Below are 19611 nucleotides of genomic sequence, written 5' to 3'. Positions count from 1 at the left end.
TCAATGTTATAATTGAATAAAAAAATGGATGTTACCTACTTCTTCTTCTTCAACTTTTTACCACCTTCATATATAGCATCATCTCAATCTTTTTCCATAGGGTTCAATTGTAAACAATCATGGGTAATTCCATTAGAAACTTTTTGGGTTTTTGGACTAAAAGTTTAGCTACTTTCAAGTTGAAAATTCAAATCAACTTGCACTTAGGTTTGAACCTTAACTTTTCATGTTTATATTTTGAAAAAATTAAAGGGTTAATTACAGAGAGGTCCCCTAAATTATTGAGAAGTATTACTTTAATTCCCTAAACTTTAAAAATGTACCAATGGACTCCCTAAACTATTGAGAAGTATCATTTTTTCCCTCTAAACTATAAAAACGTATAATTAGACCCTTAAACTATTGGCGTGTTTCACTTTAACCCTTTCATTATTGGTCCAATTTGTAATTTTTTATAATTTAGAGACATTGGTATGCTTTTATAGTTTAGAGAGTAAAGTAATACTTCGATAGTTTAGATGATCCATTTGTATGTTTTTATAGTTTAGAGGGTCAAAGTAATACTTCTAAATAGTTTAGGATGTATTAATGTAAATAACCCAGAATTAAAAAACTAGGAATATGATTTTTTTTTCCTTTTTTTTGGGACATTTTCTTTATTTGTAAAATAAGTGAAACCAAATTTTTTAGTGGTTACAAGTTTTTTAAAATGAAAATAGACACCATAGATAAGTTTTTGTTTATTATTTTTAAAATTATTATAAATATAAACAAAAAAAAATTATAAATATAAATGTAAAATTGATATAAAAATTTGGTTTGCTATACTGTTTTCTTCTGTATAAAAAGTGAAATTGATTTCAAATTTTTTAAAAACTTAAATAAATTTTCATTCTCTCATCCTTCCTCATTCCCCCAACACCCATTTGCTAGTCACCATCATCATTCCTCGCCTTTGGCCCCTCTCAAGTGAACTCCCGAAAATTTTGAGGCCACTAACCAATGTTTTGAAAACCGTATTAATGAGGGAATCAAAAAAGAGACCGGATGGATGGATCACCGATTCAAAAGTCGGGTTAAAGCGGTTATATCGTAACATTATAATTAATATTATATAATTAAAAAGCGTAATTATAAGTTATAAATAAATAAAAAAATATATATAAATACTCAAATAAAAATAAAAATTGTTACATATCATTTATTAATAATATTTAATAAAGTTATAATTGATAAGAAAAAGTCACTTGTTTTAAAAAAAAAAAAAAAAAAATTTTAACATTCCCACCAAACAAATTAATTCAATGCTAGATTTAATTTTGGAAGGAAATGAAATTTTCAACTCTCCCTCCAATCAATATGATTAAAATAATTCGATTGAATCCCACATTAAATTTTGTAGATTCTCTTTGAAAATTCTTTTTCTATAAATAGTAATAAACTTTCAAAATCTCTTCAAGCTTCAATAAGACTTCTCCTCATGAGAGAAAACTCTTGAAATAAGAGTTTTTAGTCAAAATTTTAAAATATATTTATATATATATATATATATATAAAAGAAAGAAAGAAAAGAAGAAAATTTTTAAAAATTAAAAAATTTCCAACCGCTGGGTTGTTTCAAAACCGGTACCGGGTCACTGGTTTTTCCGGTTGAATTGGCGATTCTTCCGGTTTTCGCAATGTAAGTCGATTTTTAGCCTAGTCCGGGTTTTAGGGTTCTTTCAGACTGGAACTAGACCCGGGTTCAAATTCCACTAGTCCGACCAACCGATCTGGTTCGCATTTTAAATCATTGCCACTGACAACACCCACCTTGAACCACTGCCGTCACCCATGAATTGATTATTTTTCAAAATATGTATATACACCAAACAATTTTTTTGATTTTATTATTTTAATTTTTTTTCTTGTTTTATGAAACTGGAAGAATGACAACATTATCAAACAATCAATACAATGTTACTTGTTATTTGTAATTGCTAATTTCTTTATAAATAATAAAAAAAATTAGATCAACCAAGGGGGGTGTAATTTTTTTATCTATCCAACCCAATCAAGTCAAGTTATATTGGGCTCGAAATCTACTCAAGTTGTAAATAGATTTTTCCTTGAAATTAATTTCTAGATTTATATAGCATTTTTTTATCCTTTATATTATATATATACAAATTTACTTAAGTATTTACGTCAAAAACAAAAACACAAAAAGCAAAACGGTAAACTATCAATAGATCCTAATAATTTGACTTAATTCCCATCAAATCGTATTGAAAATAAGTCATAATAAAATTATCGCTAAAAATAATTTTTGTGACGATTTTTTATATATATTGCTAAAAATTGACAATTAATGACTTTTTTTGTTACAGTTTTTATAAATTATAACTAAAACTTACAATTAACGACTTTTTTTATGACGAATTTTTTAAACTGTCACTAAACGTTCAAAATTAGTGACTTTTTTTTGTGACGACTTTTTAAAATTGTGGCTAAAACTTATAATTAATGACATTTTATGTGATAATTTTTAAACTGTCTTTGAAAATTAACAATTTTTGACATTTTTTATAGTGTAATGAAAAATGTCATTAATTATCATAAAACCTATTGGACAATAATCCACCTATTCAGACTTACACGTAAGTTTCTTTTTTTTTTTTTTTAAACTATCATTAAAACTTATAATTTAGTGACGTTTTTGTAACAGAATTTTCAAACTATTGTTGAAAATTAACAATTAGTAACATTTTTTTAATAGCATTTGATAAAAAAAAAATACCATTAATTATTACAAGACCTATTAAATAATAAATTTATCTATTAAGACTTACATGTAATTCCCCAAAACAAAAACGCTGGTATTAGCATCACGGAAAATGCTATAGGCCCCAAATTTTCTACCAAATGAATGACCAAACTTCTCACATGGGTGTGAGGCCCACCCCACACCCATGTGAGAGGTTTGATCATTCATTTGGTAAAATTTTTTGTATCTCTAGCATTACTCTTAGCATCACAGTCCCTAGTTTATCCTTCTTCAGAAACGAAAAGGATTTGTGGCTCAAAATGTCTCTCCCCGAACGGCCCGAAAATGGTACACGCTTTCTGTCTGTCCTTTTTCTTCTTCCGTATCTCTCTTTCTCATTCCCAACAGTCTCTCTCCTCTCTCAACTCTTGAAAATCTCCAGAGCTGTGATTAAACTCAGGTGCAAAACCAATCTCATTCAGAGCTGCGATTCAACTCGTCTTCAAAACCCATCTGTCATTCGGAGCTGCGATTCAAGGATTCAAAACTCTTTCGCTCTTTGGCTCATCGCTTTTAGAATCGGAGCTGCGATTCAATTCTTGAAAACTCAAGTCAGTGCTCTCTTTCTCTCTCATCCATCTCGTCTCTGTGTTGGGTAAAGAAACCGACTCAGGTCACTGATCCCTCTTTCATCCCTCTCGTCTTTGTGTTAGGTAGACAAATAGGAGTTGACTCCTCTCATAGAAACTTGACATCACAAAACTAGGGTTTTGTTGTGGCTCAAATTTTTGTATTGTGCCTTCAATTACTGTTAGAGTTATGATTTTCCCATCATTTTGTGTGATGATTTGTGTCTTGCGCTGTGATAGAAACCCAAATTTAGGATTGTAATTTTTTTTTGGGCTCTGAAGTTAGGATTGTATAACTGTATTGTATGAGTTTTGTTTTGGGAATTATGAATTTAGGATTGTTGTTTTCATTTGAGAGTTAGATTCTAAATTTAGGATTGTGAATGTTGGTGTTTATGAATCTGCATTGTTGTTATTTTTGGGATTGTGAATGTTAGTGCCTTCAATTGCTATTATTTTTATTTGAAGTTGGATTTTTTTTTTTTTTTTTTTGGGATTATGAATTTAGGATTGAATTTAGAATTTAGGATTGTTATTTTCATTTGAGAGTTGGATTCTAAATTTAGGATTATGAATGTTAGTATTTATGAATCTGCATTGTTGTTATTTTGGGGATTGTGAATGTTAGTGCCTTCAATTGCTATTATTTTTATTTGAAGTTGGATTTATTTATTTATTTATTTTTATTTTTTTTTTGCGGCGGGGGTGTGGGGGGGGGGGGGGGGGGGACTATGAATTTAGGATTGTTATTTTCATTTGAGAGTTGGATTCTGAATTTAGGATTCTGAATGTTAGTGTTTATGAATCTGCATTGTTGTTATTTTTGGGATTGTGAATGTTAGTGCCTTCAATTGCTATTATTTTTATTTGAAGTTGGATTTATTTATTTATTTATTTTTTTGCGGCGGGGGTGGGGGGTGTTATGAATTTAGGATTGTTATTTTCATTTGAGAGTTGGATTCTAAATTTAGGATTATGAATGTTAGTGTTTATGAATCTGCATTGTTGTTATTTTTGGGATTGTGAATGTTAGTGCTTTCAATTGCTATTATTTTTATTTGAAGTTGGATTCTTTTTTTTCTTTTTTTTTAAAGGGATTATGAATTTAGGATTGCTATTTTCAGTTGATTTGGGGCTTGTAAATTTAGGATTCTTACTTGGATTTTACAGTTGAATGATATGAATCTGAGTTCTATGAAATTGAATTTTACACTGTAGACCATCTTAGGATTCTTACTTGGATTTTACACTGAAGACCATCTTAGGAACTTGAAATGGCTTATGTATTGGTTATGCAAATAAAGAAATGGCTTCTTCTTCTACTAACAATAGCAACATTAGATTAAAACCAAGAATATGTGATTGTGGGAAAACAACTGCCATGTATATCGTATGAACCAATGAGAATGGAAATCAAGGGTCTTTGTGTGCCCATCAAAATATGTAAGTACCAAGCTTTATTCTATGTTAGCATTTAATTAATCCTTTAGTATTTGGAAATTGGTTTGCTTGCTGTCATTAACTGATTTTCATGAATTGTAGAGTAACAAGGCACACTGCAATTACTTCAAGTTTACAGATGATGATGACGACGACGTTACCTCCACAATCCGTTCCAATACCAGACCTCGTAAAGCTATAACAATAGAAGAATTATACGAGCTAAGGGCAATACTTTCTGAGATGGAAAATGAAATTTATGACCATGGCAGAAGGCATCAAAAGATGGAGAAGAAATGGAAGGCGATGATTTATGTCATTGTTTTTTATATGATTTTGTATTTGATAATGTAAAGTACTGACTTTGTTAGTTTTGGGGTAATCTATGTTGTAATGAATTGAATGTGAGTATATTTTTGTAATCTATGTTGATGATGTAAATTACTTTCTATGTTGTAATGAATTAAATGTGGATATATTTTTGTAGGTGGAAAACAATATGTTGTTGATGTTATTTCATTACTAAATCAGAGCACATTGTTATCTCATTACTAAATCACAACACATTGTTAATTGTTTTATATCAGAAATTGATTTTAAGACGTCTAGTTTTCTTCATAGTCACTGCATTTTAGTTTCATTGTTCCTCCTTTTGTTTATCTTCATATTATACTTCAAAATTTTGATTTGTGTATCTAACCATAATCTATATTGTCAAAAATTACGTGCTAAAAAAATTTATTGACTACAAACGGATTTATCTGTATCACTTCATAAATTAAAAGCAACCAACATTCGGGAATCATGATTGAGTTTGCTTTCTACATTTCATTTTCATGTCTACACTTTCATGTACATATTTCCACAGTAGTTCTATTGTCAATACAGGGGAAAAACTGGAAGCCTGTGTAGAATCTAGACCTTCTGATTGATCAGGGCTCCTGAGTCATCAATGACTATAAATGAAATGTTTGGTTTCAGTAGTTTACCCTGTCTCTTCAAGTAAGCATGAACACCTAATAATGATGACATTACCATTACTAAAACAATTATTTCATTACTAAATCACAGCACCTTGTAAAATCATGAACACAGTCCCAAAATAAATTTACGTGTGAACCTTGTCGAAGCACATATATGAGATCAAAATGTCCCAAGTTTACAAACCAAGGTCATAAAATTACTAGTACGCAACTAAAAAAAAAAAATGAGGCGTTTGAATCCGCATCTATATGCAAGTCCACAAATTTGGAAGCAATTGTCGAACTTTGACTACTTATATTGTTCGCCATTCCTGATTGACCCAAAGATGTGCTTCCAATTTTTTCCACCATTTGCATTGCGCTACCTTGTGCCTATTCAATGTCAAAGTAACTCATATTAAAAACAATTCTCACAAACATATTTGCAAATCACAACAAGCAAAACTGTTTTATGTTATATCATCAATACATACCGGTGCATACATACTCTCTTATGTCCCATCCATACAAGGAAAATAGTACGGTTGAGCTTGCAGTACCTTGTGATACATACATAGTCTCTTCATTAGTAATTTGGAAGTCATGAAAATAAAAACAATGGAAAAATATAATTTAATCCTTGAACACTTACCGGTTCGTACATATTCACTTGCATGTCATTTGTATAAGGAAAATAGTACGGTTGAGCTTGCGACGCCTTATGATATAAGTAACACAATTTCATTAATAATTTAAAACATTCAAATCAAAACCAAAAAAAAAAAAGTAATCAACCCTCAAAGACATATCGGTTTGTTCGTATTGTCTTCCACACCATTCGTACAACCAAAATTCAACTTATGAGGTTCACTTTGACCCACCTTACGACCCTATAGTAACACACATTGGTGAAAAAGTTAGAGAGAAAAAAAATTCTGAAATTTACATACAAAGCACAAGATAAAAAAATTTACCTGAACTTTTGTAGCCTTTATAGTCTTTCCCTTCAACCAATTCACTATTTCGTCCACGTTGCTAACCTTCCGTTTCGTACATGGACAGCTTCTTTGATGAGCAACCAAAGGACTAAGCACCTTGCGAGTCATGCTTGCCTTTGTAGTACTACGACCAGGCAGACTTTTTGGAGAAGTATTAGAAGGTGGGATAGTACTATTAGAAGGTGGCACATTACTCGCACAACCTGATTCATCTTTTCCGACTCTATCCTTGATTTCTCTCAACCCAAGTTAAATGACTTTGTGTTTACCATCATCGTTAAAAGCCATTTCTATAATTGCATCCAATGTCTTGTGGTAGTTATCATGTGCCTTTGCATTTAGAGCAGCCCCAGATTTCGTGTATGTGGTTAGAATGCATATGTACCCTCTTTCTAAATCTTTTCTCCATCTCGGCATAATGTACTTATCTAGAACCTCATATATGCACCTCTCAATGAGCACACTAAGTGAATGGGCACACATGATCCCCCTAAACTCAAACCATCGACACATACATTGCATTTCACATTCAGTTGAATTAAAGTAGATAACAAATTCAACCTTCTTCATTTTGTCACCCACTACAATAGCCTCCTTGACATGATAAGTATAAATTGATCCCTCCTCTTTCACAAGAGTTGCATGACAGCATAGTAGTCGCTTCAATTCTACTTGAACTTCTTTAAATTTTGCATTAGTGTAGGTTGCATGAAATTGCTTCTCAAACTCATACAATGTTAAGCAATCATACAATTTGTTTCAAGATTTGAAGTCTGTTTTGGTCTCTTTCTCCACCTTACTTCTCAATGCGTTGTTGTACTGTTCAACAAATTGCTTTAAAGTAGTCTTTGAGTTTACATATCCATCAAAAAATGTATTCATACTCTCGCTTCATTGTGTAGTTGACATGCTAGCCCAAAAAATATCTTTCACATAGGCAGGAATCTACCTATGTCGCTTACGATATAATACCCCTAACCACTCATTGTCATACAGGCTAAACTTTGCAATCATTGTTTGCCATTCCTCATCAAATTCATTTTTTTGTGAAAGAATCATATACTACATTTCGCAAAGTGAATTTAATGGCTTCATATTGGGAATATCCTCTCAATTTGTCTGGAATTTTCTTCATTATATGCCATAAGCACCAACAATGTTGAGCCTGTGGGAAGACAATTTCTATGGCATTTTGCATGGCTCTACACTGGTCAGTTATAATAGCTTTTGGAGGAGTGGCTGACATGCAATTTAACCATTCTTTGAATAACCAAACAAATGTTATTACATAACAGCCCATAATCAAACAAGATTGACTGTTCATGGTAATTAACTCCTACAAACGGAGCAAATGACATATCATATTTGTTTGTGAGATAGGTGGTGTAAAATGAGACAACATTCCCAAATGCTTTATAAGGCACCCTACGCCTTGCATCCGCCCAAAACAAGTTTCATATGCGACCATCTACATCAAAGTCAATTGTAGAATAAAAGTTTGAATTTTCTTCTTTTATGCTATGAAAATAAAATGCAACTAATTTGGCATCTCCTATCTTAAGCCTCAATCTTCTAGCATTCTCAATATGATTCCTTATATCTCATTCATCAAATGTAAATGCCTCATATTCCCCCCGCTTCAATAACTATAGAATGAAAATTCCTAAACACCCCTATTTCTGCTTCATCGTTTATTTCTAATCTTCTCTTCACAGGAGTAAGAATCCTCTTATTCATTAGAAAATGTTGTGAGTCACTAGGAATCAACTTATATCTTCCATCCTTTTGTAAAGTCACTCTTACCTTTGTTTTACAATCAATTTTTGATGACAAAGATGGTTTCATGGGGTTTACTTCTGATCTTTTTGTCCTCTTCTACGCTTGAGTACATTCAATTCCAAAGTATTTCACATTCTCATCAGCTCCAATATTATGTGTTCTATAAGCTATAGCAAATCCAAGGTCTTTCGCATATTTTGCATAAAACTCGTGCACTTCTTGCTTTGAGGCAACACACATCCCTTTCTTAGGTTCTACAATTTAACCACTCTCATTTAATGAAGGATTACTCTTTGGTTCTTCAACTTCCTCACCCTCACTCAATGCCGGATTGTTTGAATCAATGTCCATTGTACCTTGAAACTGAAATGCAAAGTGTGAAACAGTTTATTGTAATTTGGATGAAGGTCATGCAAATATCATAAAATTCAGCAGAATGAAAATGGATTACAAAATGAAAAACAAGGTGGATATCAGAGTTGAATGTAAAATCAGGTTTTTCAATTCTGCTTTCCTAGTTTTGGATTACTCCTACTTTCTAACAAATGCAATTTCACAGAAAATCAACAAGATAAACATAAACCCAAAACAGATTTTTTAATTGAAATCACCTACCCAACATTCTAATTTCATTTCAGTTTCATGTATTTGCTAACATTTGCACAACAAATCAATCTCAACAAAGCACAAGCAGATTCAAACAAATCAAAATTACGATTTTAAACACCACCCCAAAACAGATTTACAGACATCACAGAATCACTCATAAACACACATATACATCACACGTATAACCACTACATTACATTTCACACACACACACACACACACACACACACACACACACATATACATATATATACCACAAGCAATATACAAACTGAAAAATCCCCATATTCAATCTTAACAAGAAAATAAAAATTTATAAGAATAAATAAATAAAAACTCAATCTTAACAAAACAAAAGCAAATTTAGTGAGTTTAGTGAGTATTTCATAGAGATTGACAGATGGCGAGATTCAGTGATTCAACCTTAACAAGAAAATAAAAATTTATAAGAAAAAATTAATAAATAAAAACTTACTCTAAACAAAGCACAAACAGATTCAGTGAGTGGAGTATTTCGCAGAGATTGACAGACGGAGAGATTCAGTGAGTACAGTGAGTAATCAAGATTAATTTTGAAGTGGTATTTCGTTGGTCGGCGAACAGCACAGTGATTGACACTTGGTAGAGATTGACGGACGGTGAACAACATAGTGAGTTTTTCGCTAGTCATCGATGGTCACCCAGGTCGATGGTCAGTGCCAGTAGCTCTTAACGGTGGTCACTCTCAGCTCTTTTTCTTCAACCGGTTCCTTTATATCTTTGCTCTCTTTTCTTCTATTTCTTTTTTTCTTTTTAAACGCGCGTGGTGTCAATCGAATAAGTTGCAACTGGGCCAAACATTACAAAAACAACCTTTATCACTTTTGGGCCATTCAGGAGAGCTCTTTTTCAAGCTACATAGCATAAATGCTTCAGAAAATAGGGAATATTTAAAAACCCCAGTCCCCAAATCAGGAAAATGCAAACCCAGAGGGTTGAAGAAGGAACATCAAAAGAGAGAAAGAGAAGGAAGAAGAAGGAAATAGAGCAAAAAATGCAGAACTGAACGATTTACCCGAAGATATCATTCTCGACATACTCTTAAGATTACCCGTCGATTCTCTCATCCAATCCATCTATGTTTCTAAGCAGTGGTGCTCTTTGATTAAAGATTATGCAAAAAGCATTCGATCCCAAAACGTTCTTGTTAGAATTCGCCGAAATCTTGAACGGACCGCTTGTTTTGAATCCATCGATCAAGAAGGCTATTTTGAAAGCATTGATTCACCATTGAAGCAAAGTTTATTATCTTCTTATAGCATTGGAATCTTTGGTTCATGTAATGGGTTATTGCTTATAAAGATTGATTGTTATTTGTTCTCATGCAATCCAATCACCAAGTGTTCGAAGAAAGTTTCGACATATGAGCCCCTGTGGGATGCTCTCTATAATACTGTTTCTGGGCTTTGCTTTGATTTCGCTAGTAATTAGCACAAGGTTGTAATAGCATTTCCTAATTGTAAGATACAGATAACGCAGCGGGTAAAAAGATTCAAACCATACCTTGTTTGATAGAATTCGAAACGAATAACCTTGTGGGTAAATCATGTGCTTCACCACCACGAACTAAGAACACCCAGCAATGGAGTGATACCACAGTATGAGTATCACCCACACTAGTCACAGTCCAAAAGCTTGATCATTATTCTAATGGGAGAGAGTTAGAGAGAGATTGGGAAAAATCATTCGTTATTGGACACATCCCACATCTCATATACCGTATCAAATATATAGGCTGAGCATCTAACTATCTATCCACATCTCTTGATAAGATATGATAGATATAGGTAGTGATAGTAGGTTATCCAAATAAGATAGAAAATAATTTAAATTCAAATTCAAATTATTTAGATGATCTAATATGGGTCATGGGTCATGTCGCATGGGCACCCAAATCTAGGTCCAATACCTGGCCCAATTTCCAATATCTCTTACTTGCACATGAGTTGGCATGTCACTGCCACATCTCTATCTCAATCTCCCAAAATATTTAACAATCTCATACTAGCCAATAAACCATGTGACCGCTGAAAACACCTGCATGTGGGAGCTCTATACTAGAAACTCAATATGAGCCAGCATAGAGACATCAACCCAAAAAGAATAGAAATAGTGTCTTATGTACCCAAACCCATCTAGCTACATCGGTCCAAAACATTTATAATCCCTTACAGAGCATGTTTGACCCTCCTAGGTCCCGCATTATATTCACACTCAATCAGCATCCCATACAGAGCGATGTGAGTTGTCGACAGTGAATATAGAGCAAAGATGTAGAACTAGATGATCTTCCCTTCACCTTCATATCATTTAATTCAGAATTGACCTCTTTGCCAGTAATGTCCCTTAAAACCAAATCATACATGACCGCAGGCAACATACCAAAGTAACTGAACATCAACTCCTCATCTTATGACATAGTCAAAGGTCATAAAAGGCACAAAGTGAAGTCATTGGAAAAAATGACTTTTAGGACTCACACGGCGAGGAAGCAGGGATCCATTCTCTCACCTCGTTAACAAGCCGATAAGCACATGCAGTACGAATGCATGCTATAGTGGAGTAAATCTTCTAAAGAGTGATGTTAAACTCGCACACCATATAGATCTTAGTCTAGTCACTCTTAAGCGCACAAGTTGTTTCCTAGCGTGTAACTCGAATTCTCTATTTGCTCACCTCTCAAGGATCAAATGAGATCTTGCGTATGGCTATCTACAACAAGCACATCATGGAAAAGTGGGTACTGTCATATCCATGGTCGGTTTTTAACAAGACCTCATCTTAGCTTTAACCAAGGCGACATAGCTAGTGGATAATTTTAGTCTCTCTCTTGGTTCCAAAACAATAAGCCACTAGTCTTATCCTTACTCACTACCTAGCGCGAAGGGCGATTGCTCGTATGAATGAGCCAATCTTGCCTACTAATATCAAATTTATTTATTTTGTGTGTGCTAATTTCATAAACCATTGCAAAAGGTAGTAAACATAAATGTGTAATAGAAACAAATATGAATACTAATGGCATAAATATTTCCAAAAATAAAATAAAATAAGAGTTCAACTAAATACACATATATCACCACTTACGTAGTCCTAAAGCCCTAACATAAGTGAGATAAACATCTCTAGCAGTGGGCTTAGTCAAAGGGTCCTCAACCATGCGACTCGTAGGGATGTGCTCCAGGATCACTTTTTTTTGCGCCACAATGTCTCCGATAAAGTTGAACCTCACATCAATGTGTTTGGTTCTCCCGTGGTATACTACAACAAAAAACATATTTTATAACATTCGATGAATGCTATCAAAAGTAAACAATAGCATTCGTTGGAATGCTATGTTTGCCCATGTTATTAAAAGTGTGTCATTTTTAATAACATTTATCAAATGTTATCGTTGAACACTTTCATAAATATATTATAACAATTTTTGAATGCTATGAAATAGTTAAAAGTTACTAAAAATACCGAAGGATAACAGTTTGTTAATGTTGTCAAATTGTTTTTATAGTAATCTAGTAATGTTACAATTTGCCATATCATAACTAACTACGAATGTTATAATAAAGCATCTCAACAAACTTTTTGATAACATTTTTTTAATGCTATAAATTCCTCATTATGATAGTTGATGATGCAGTTCGTCCTGGGTGGATGGGTCGGGCTGGTCCAAGCTTTTCAAGTTCCGATCCAGGCGGATGATTCCACTAGATGACCTGCAAGCAAGTCCAAAGGGGAACGGGGTAGTCCCCCAGTGAACCCTCCGGCGAGCAAATCAGTAGAGGAAGAAGGAAATATAGAGAGAGAGAGAGAGATAGAAAAGCTTAACCTTCCTCTTGTCTTCGATTCTTGCTTATATCCTTCGGTAATCATTTCATTGTCCCTTGCGACGTGCCCCCCTCCGCCGAAAGCCTGTGCCGTAGCTTACCTTGTTCAGGGTGGAGGGGCTCTGTTCCGACGAGGAGGTGTTGTCGTAATAAATGCTGTGATGGGCTGCATTAATGGTGATGTGTTGTGGTAATAACTCTGCAGATCTTTGTCTGCTGATGTGGCCTGTGTTTCACCTGCCATGTGCCCGAATGTCATTGGCCCTCCATGCCCAGATGGCCTCCAGCTGTCCTGGGCTCTGCCAACCGGGTTATGTTATGGGTCCCAAGCGATGGGTTTGGGATTGTTTGCTGTGGGCTGTAAGCCTTATGGGCCTATCCATGTCAGTAGTCCCCCATTTCCGAGTGCAGCTTTAGTCCAACGAATGGAATAGTAATAAAGAAGAGAAGTGCGAACCGAGCGGAGAGGCCGACCGTTAGGCGTGCCGACCGCAAGGGTGGCCGAACGGGAGGGGTTGACCGTGAGGCGTACCGACCGCAAGGGTGGCTGAGCGGGGGGAGTTGACCGTGAGGGTGGCCGAGCGGGAGGGGTCGACCGTGAGGCGTGCCGACCGCAAGGGTGGCCGAGCGGGGAGGAGCTGACCATGAGAGTGGCCGAGCAGGAGGGGTCGACTGTGAGGCGTGCCGACCGCGAGGCGTGCCGACCGCAAGGGTGGCCGAGCGGGAGGGGGCAGAGTGTGGGGCGTGCCGACCAGGACGGCACGGGGCTCAAAAAAGGGGGGTGTGCCATGTGATGATGTGAAATGGAAAGGACAGGGTAAGGGGAGGGGACAGTGCATCATGGCCATACACGTGGCAATATCGTGGGGGAAGTGAAGCGTTGGAGCAGAAATGAAATGATAGGTCACGAGGGGGGGTTTTGAAAAGGCGGTTTTGGTGGTGGATTTGAAAGGTTTTTAAACGGGCGAAAATTAATTTGGATCCATGGAATACGGGTAAATCGTGGGTTTTTGGTATAATTCGTTTCACCTACCTTTTTACAAAAACTCAAAATACCCAAGTGTTAATTCCTTCATTGCGCACGACACACCTTTGCAACATTTTCTTAACTTCCTTGCTCCTGCGTCAGAAGTGATTCGTAAGCAAACCCTAGAAATGGCACAAGAAGAAGTGGTGAATGTGAGGGTGGACCCCTTGGGAGACGATGATGCAGAGGAGCTAGCTGCGCGATATAGGACGGAGACACGAATGGTGGGGATGGGGGAACCGGTGGGACAATCGCAGGCGTTAGCCCTGATAGTGGCTCCAAGGCCAATAAGCCAGGTAGAGCCGGATGAATAGCACACTAAGGCTGACAAATCCACAATTACTGTGGCAGATTTGAAGGCTATCAGGGAAAAATACTAGATTCCAGCTGAGGTGGAGTTATTGCTGCCAACATCAAGGGAAAGGCCGTCTGATGCCAAGCCAGGGGAGTTTTCCCTTTACGAGGAGGCGCTAAAAGGTGGGCTGAGGTTGCCACTGCCCCAAGTGGTGGTTGACATACTGAACCGTCTGGAGGTAGCACGGGGGCAATTGATGTCCAATGCATGGAAGATTCTGCTGGCCTGTGCTAACGCGTGGCCCAAGGCAAATGGAGGGGAAGCCATGGCGGTAGACGAGTTCTTTTCTTGTTAGAATGCTTCGGGGCAGCAAGAGACGTGGGTCACCCTACAGGCAGTGATGGGGAGGGGGTTGGTGGCGGGGCTGCCGACATTGATCAAGGGGTGGCGGCCACGGTGGTTCTACGTGTCTGCCAATAGGGGACTGAGAGTGCGCACCATCTGGAAAGGGCCCATTAGGTCGATGGAGCCAAGACTGGGGGCAGCGGCGAAAGAGAGGGTGCAGAGGGTGAAGGAGTAGAGGGAAAGAGAGAAGGCCAAATGGGACGAGCTTGTTCAGCCGTCCGCATTGTTTGAGGCAGGGTTGGGACCGCAGCCGAGAGGTGGGGACCTCGACCGTGCAGAATTGGAGGCGAGAAGAGAAGTTCAGGAAGCAGAGGATCAGGCCATACTTGCCAAAGCCACGAAGTTGAAGCAAGCGCGAGGAGACCGACCGCCTCAACCGATCACGCAGGAGAGGATCCGACCGCACCCAAGGCCGCTAGGGGAGAAGGACTTAAGTAGTTTTGAGCCACGACCGCCTCCAATAGATCCTGTAAAAGAACAGGCCAGAAAGGAGGGGGAGGCTCTGAAAAAGAAGAGGAGTGCCCCAGAGGGAGCTGTGGATGAGTCTGGGGCCAAGATGGCTAAGGTGGCACCAGCTGAGGTGGAGGTCCCTGTGGCCAAGGATACCCCAGAGGTGGTGGGGGTCACCCTAACACTGGAGGTTGTGGAGAGTGCCCTAACAATGCAAGTAGGAGTTGGGTTGACTGAGGCTAAGCCGAGCGGGATGGAGCAGACCCAAAGGGGCCCTGCACCCCAGAAAGGAGGGGTCCGTCTGGCCACGGCAATCTATCACGCTCGCGCGGTAGTTGGAAGGTTGAGGGGAGAAGAAGGCCCAGCCAAGGCGGGGGCAGACCACTTGGTAAAGATTGTGGAGGAGACAACTCTGTGCTCGGCATCCGGATTCAATGAGGCCGACCTGCTGAGGGGGTTATGCTCCGCCCAAATGGAGGTAACCACCTTGGCAGGGGCCCTTCTAAGGAAAGCAGGGGCTGCCAAGCTAAAAGCTGAAGAGGCCAAGGCCCAGTTGGCCAAGTTGAAGAAGGAGAGTGCCGACTGGAAGACTGCCCATGCTAAGCTGCAAGCAGTCAAGTTGGAGCTGGAGGACACACACCGTAAGGTCGTGTCGCTTGAGTTCCAACTGGCTGGTGAACAAAAAAAGTTGGAGGAGTCTGAAAGAGCCTGCACCGTTGCGGTCGAGTGGCATGAAGAGGCGATGAGCAGCAATGAAGAGCTGGTCAGGCAAAAAGATGAGGCAGATGCCAGAATTGGAGATCTGTTGAAGGAGTTGGAGGATGAGCGCGCTAAAGCAGAGGAGGAGAAGGGGAAGCTTGTGAGGGAGTTGGAAGCAGAGAAGGCGAAGGCGATGGCGGAGATAGAGAGTCTGAGGAAGGAAATGGAAGAGGAAAAGGCAACGGCGGCTGCTGAAAGGGGGGCCCTGCAGAGAGAGCTGGACGAAGAGAGGGTGAAGGCGGCTTCTGAAAGGGCGGTCTACCCCGATCTGTGCGTCGCAGCAGTGGAGCAATACAAAGGGTCTCCCGAATTTCAGATGGCAGTAGATGCCGTAGTCGCCAGGAACCTGACTGGGCAAGAATCTGGGGGGGTGGGCCCATCAAGGACGACTGCTGGAGGTAGGACGGAGGCAGAAGTTATTGAGAGCTTCCAACAGTCAGACTTCTACAAGCACGAAATGGCTGAGTTCTGGGACAGTGGTTGGAAGATGTTCAAACGTAGAGCTGAAGAGCTGTTCCCAGACTTGGACCTGAGTAGTGTAACGATTGGTGAAGATGATGTGGCCCAGACCCTCCTGGACGAGGGCATTGAAGAAGAAGAGCTTGTATCCAGCGAGGAGGAATAACCAAGGGAGATGAAGAGCCCCCTCTCTGTGTTTGTTTTTTGTTTTTTTTTTTATTATAATGAACTTGTGTACACATTGTAAATGAATAAAATTTCGTTTATGTTGTCAGTTGACTGTGTTGGTCTGGATTGTCTAAAATGAATGAAGTCTTGTCATAAAAACTGGTCATAAAAATTGTGCAATAAAAATTTCGTGCAAAGTTAAGTTAAAAGTTCCTCCCTGCAGAGTGAGATTGGATTTGTATGAAAATTGAAAGGATGATAGTGGTTTATTGAAAAATTGGATTATGAAATTGTAGAACATAATATTCGAATGGGTTAGTACTTCCAGTTTAATAAGTACGGATAAAGAATCCATGGATGAGGACAGAAAAGTAGGTTGCAAATCGTAACTAAACGGTTAATTGTAAACTTGTAGAGAAGAGATTGGAGAAACAAGCTGGGTGGGTTGAGAGATAATCTGATTAGTAAATGAAATACGTGAGAACACCTTTGGAATCTAACTAAGTAAAAACATGGTCCTGGAATTGTGAATAAGTTTCAAAATGTGACTGAGTGTTAAAAACGTGGTCCTGTTTTACGAAATTTCGTGGATAGGATGATCTCAGCATGGAGTGCTCAGTTCTAACTGAGGCTTTGAAGTGCTCAGTTTGGCTGAGGCTTTGAGTGCTCGATCTGGCCGAGGCCTTGAGTGCTCCGTCTGGCTGAGGCTTTGAGTGCTCGGTTTGGACGAGGCCTTGAGTGCTCGGTCTGGCTGAGGCTTTGGGTGCTCAGTCTGGCTGAGGCTTTGAGTGCTCGGTCTGGCCGAGGCCTTGAGTGCTCTGTCTGGCCTAGGCTTTGAGTGCTCAGTCTGGCCGAGGCTTTGAGTGCTCCGTCTGGCTGAGGCTTTAGGCTTTGAGTGCTCGGTTCGGCCGAGGCTTTGAGTGCTCAATCTGGCTGAGGCTTTGAGTGCTCAGTCTGGCTGAGGCTTTGAGTGCTCGGTCTGGCCGAGGCTTTGAGTGCTCAGTCTGGCTGAGGCTTTGAGTGCTCAGTCTGGCCGAGGCTTTGAGTGCTCGGTCTGGCCGAGGCTTTGAATGCTGCAAGTGAAAGTGTCATGGGAGCGACATACAGACAGTTGAATTATAAAAGCTGAGAACTTCGATCGGAATTTGCATTATGTATTAAAGAGAAAAATACAACAATGTTGACAATACAAAAGTATGAACTCATTGATAGTAACGCTTCAAATGTTCCGCATTCCAGGGATGGGGGGAGGTCTCGGCCTTCTATGTCTTGAAGTCAGTAAGTGCCTGGTCGTGGTCGGGCTTTCACAACGTAGGGTCCCTCCCATTTGGCTGCTAGTTTGCCCTCGGTTGGATTCTTTGTGGCAAGAGTCGCTTCTCTCAAGACAAAGTCCCCTACAGAGAACTCTCGTGGTCGAACTCTGCGGTTGTAGTGTGTTCTCATTTTCTGCTGGTACGAAGCCAATCTGACAGCAGCAGTCTCTCTGAGCTCTTCGATGAGGTCCAGGTCTATTCGATGGAGCTATTCCGTTGAGGCGAGATCCGGATGTAAAACCCTGGGGGTGGGCAGACCGACTTCTACCAGAATAACCGCCTCAGCGCCATATGTTAAGCGAAAAGGGGTTTCCCCAGTGGGAGTGCGAGCAGTGGTTCGGTAAGCCCAGAGTACATTTGGTAGTTCCTCAGCCCAAAGGCCTTTAGCAGCCGCGAGCTTAGTTTTGATGATTTTCAGAAGGGAACGGTTGGTGACCTCAACTTGGCCATTTGCTTGGGGATGACCGGGGGAAGAGAAGCATGGTTGAATCTGGAGATCTGTACAAAATTTTCTGTACTTCGCGTTATCGAATTGTTTGCCGTTGTCGGAGATGATGGCTTGAGGAATGCCAAATCGGCAAACGATCGATTGCCAGATAAACCTGGTGGTGTTCCGCTCGGTGATTATGGCAAGGGGTTCGGCCTCGACCCACTTGGTGAAATAATCAATGGCGACAATCGCGAACTTGGTCTGGCCTTGACCGGTGAGAAGTGGACCAACCAAGTCGATCCCCCATTTGGCAAACGGATAAGGGCTGCAGAGTGTGATTAACTCTGTAGAAGGAGCATGGGGGATGTTGGCGAAACGTTGACATTTATCGCATTTGAGCACGAAATCGGTCGCATCCTGATTAAGAGTTGGCCAAAAATACCCAGTACGGGGTATCTTGTGGGCAAGGGACCTGCCGCCTGAATGATTACCACAAATTCCCTCATGGATCTCCTGCATTACATAAGTTGCTTGAGCTGGATTGAGGCACCGTAGATATGGCCGGGAAAAACCGCGCTTGTACAATATACCATCGACAATGATGTAATTAGATACTCGGGATCGGACTTTGGCTGCATGCTGTTGGTCATCTAGGAGTGCCCCTGTGGTCAAGAATAGGAGAATGTCGGATGCCAAAGGGATGGGTTCGTTTTGGATGAACTGTACAACTTGCAGGTCGGGTGAAATGGTCGGGTGGTGTAGATATTCGAGACGGACATCATGGCTGAGATTAGGATGGTCAGCAAAGGCCAGCTGAGCCATCTCATCTTCTTTGGAGTTTTCTGCCCGAGGTATGTGCCTGATGTGGAAGGTATTGAAGAGGTGAACAAGGGGGAGTGCCATATCCCTGTAAGCTCGCATTGTGTCTTCCTTGGCGTCGAAGTCCCCTGTCATCTGACCGACGACAAGCTGGAAGTCGCTGAATACTCGGAAGTGGCTGACACCAATGTCCTTAGCAAGGCGGAGTCCTGCTATCAATGCCTCATACTCGGCCTCATTGTTGCTTGCTTCAAACAAGAAACGGAGGGCACATTTGAAATAGCCGCCCTCGAGGGAGGTGAGGATGAGGCCGGCCCCACTTCCTTCTCTGCGAGACGAACCGTCGATATTGAGAGTCCAAGAATGAGGATCTTCTGGCTCTGTTGGAGTTGGTGGGAGTGGAGGGGTAGTGGTCGGGGCCGGATTGGTGAACTCCAGGATGAAGTCAGCTACAGCTTGC

At 39.5% G+C, this 19611-nt stretch overlaps 2 long non-coding RNA genes across 2 annotated transcripts; one reads left to right on the top strand and one right to left on the bottom strand.

Moving 5' to 3' along the window:
* The first annotated feature begins 3030 nt into the window (after positions 1–3030).
* On the top strand, positions 3031–5310 carry LOC114268083 (uncharacterized). The gene is made up of 2 exons (XR_014363878.1): positions 3031–4818; positions 4918–5310. It is a non-coding gene; the product is annotated as an uncharacterized LOC114268083 (long non-coding RNA).
* A 542-nt stretch (positions 5311–5852) lies between these two features.
* On the bottom strand, positions 5853–10590 carry LOC114268082 (uncharacterized). The gene is made up of 4 exons (XR_014363879.1): positions 9639–10590; positions 6430–6495; positions 6272–6337; positions 5853–6170 (listed from the first exon to the last, which is right to left on the bottom strand). It is a non-coding gene; the product is annotated as an uncharacterized LOC114268082 (long non-coding RNA).
* Between the last annotated feature and the right edge of the window lie 9021 nt (positions 10591–19611).

Source organism: Camellia sinensis, chromosome 3, assembly GCF_055761805.1.
Source record: "Camellia sinensis isolate YWXY chromosome 3, ASM5576180v1, whole genome shotgun sequence".
Classification (NCBI taxonomy): domain Eukaryota; kingdom Viridiplantae; phylum Streptophyta; class Magnoliopsida; order Ericales; family Theaceae; genus Camellia; species Camellia sinensis.
The sequence above is the reverse complement of the archived record's forward strand: the minus strand, read 5'-3'. Positions and strand labels throughout refer to the sequence as shown.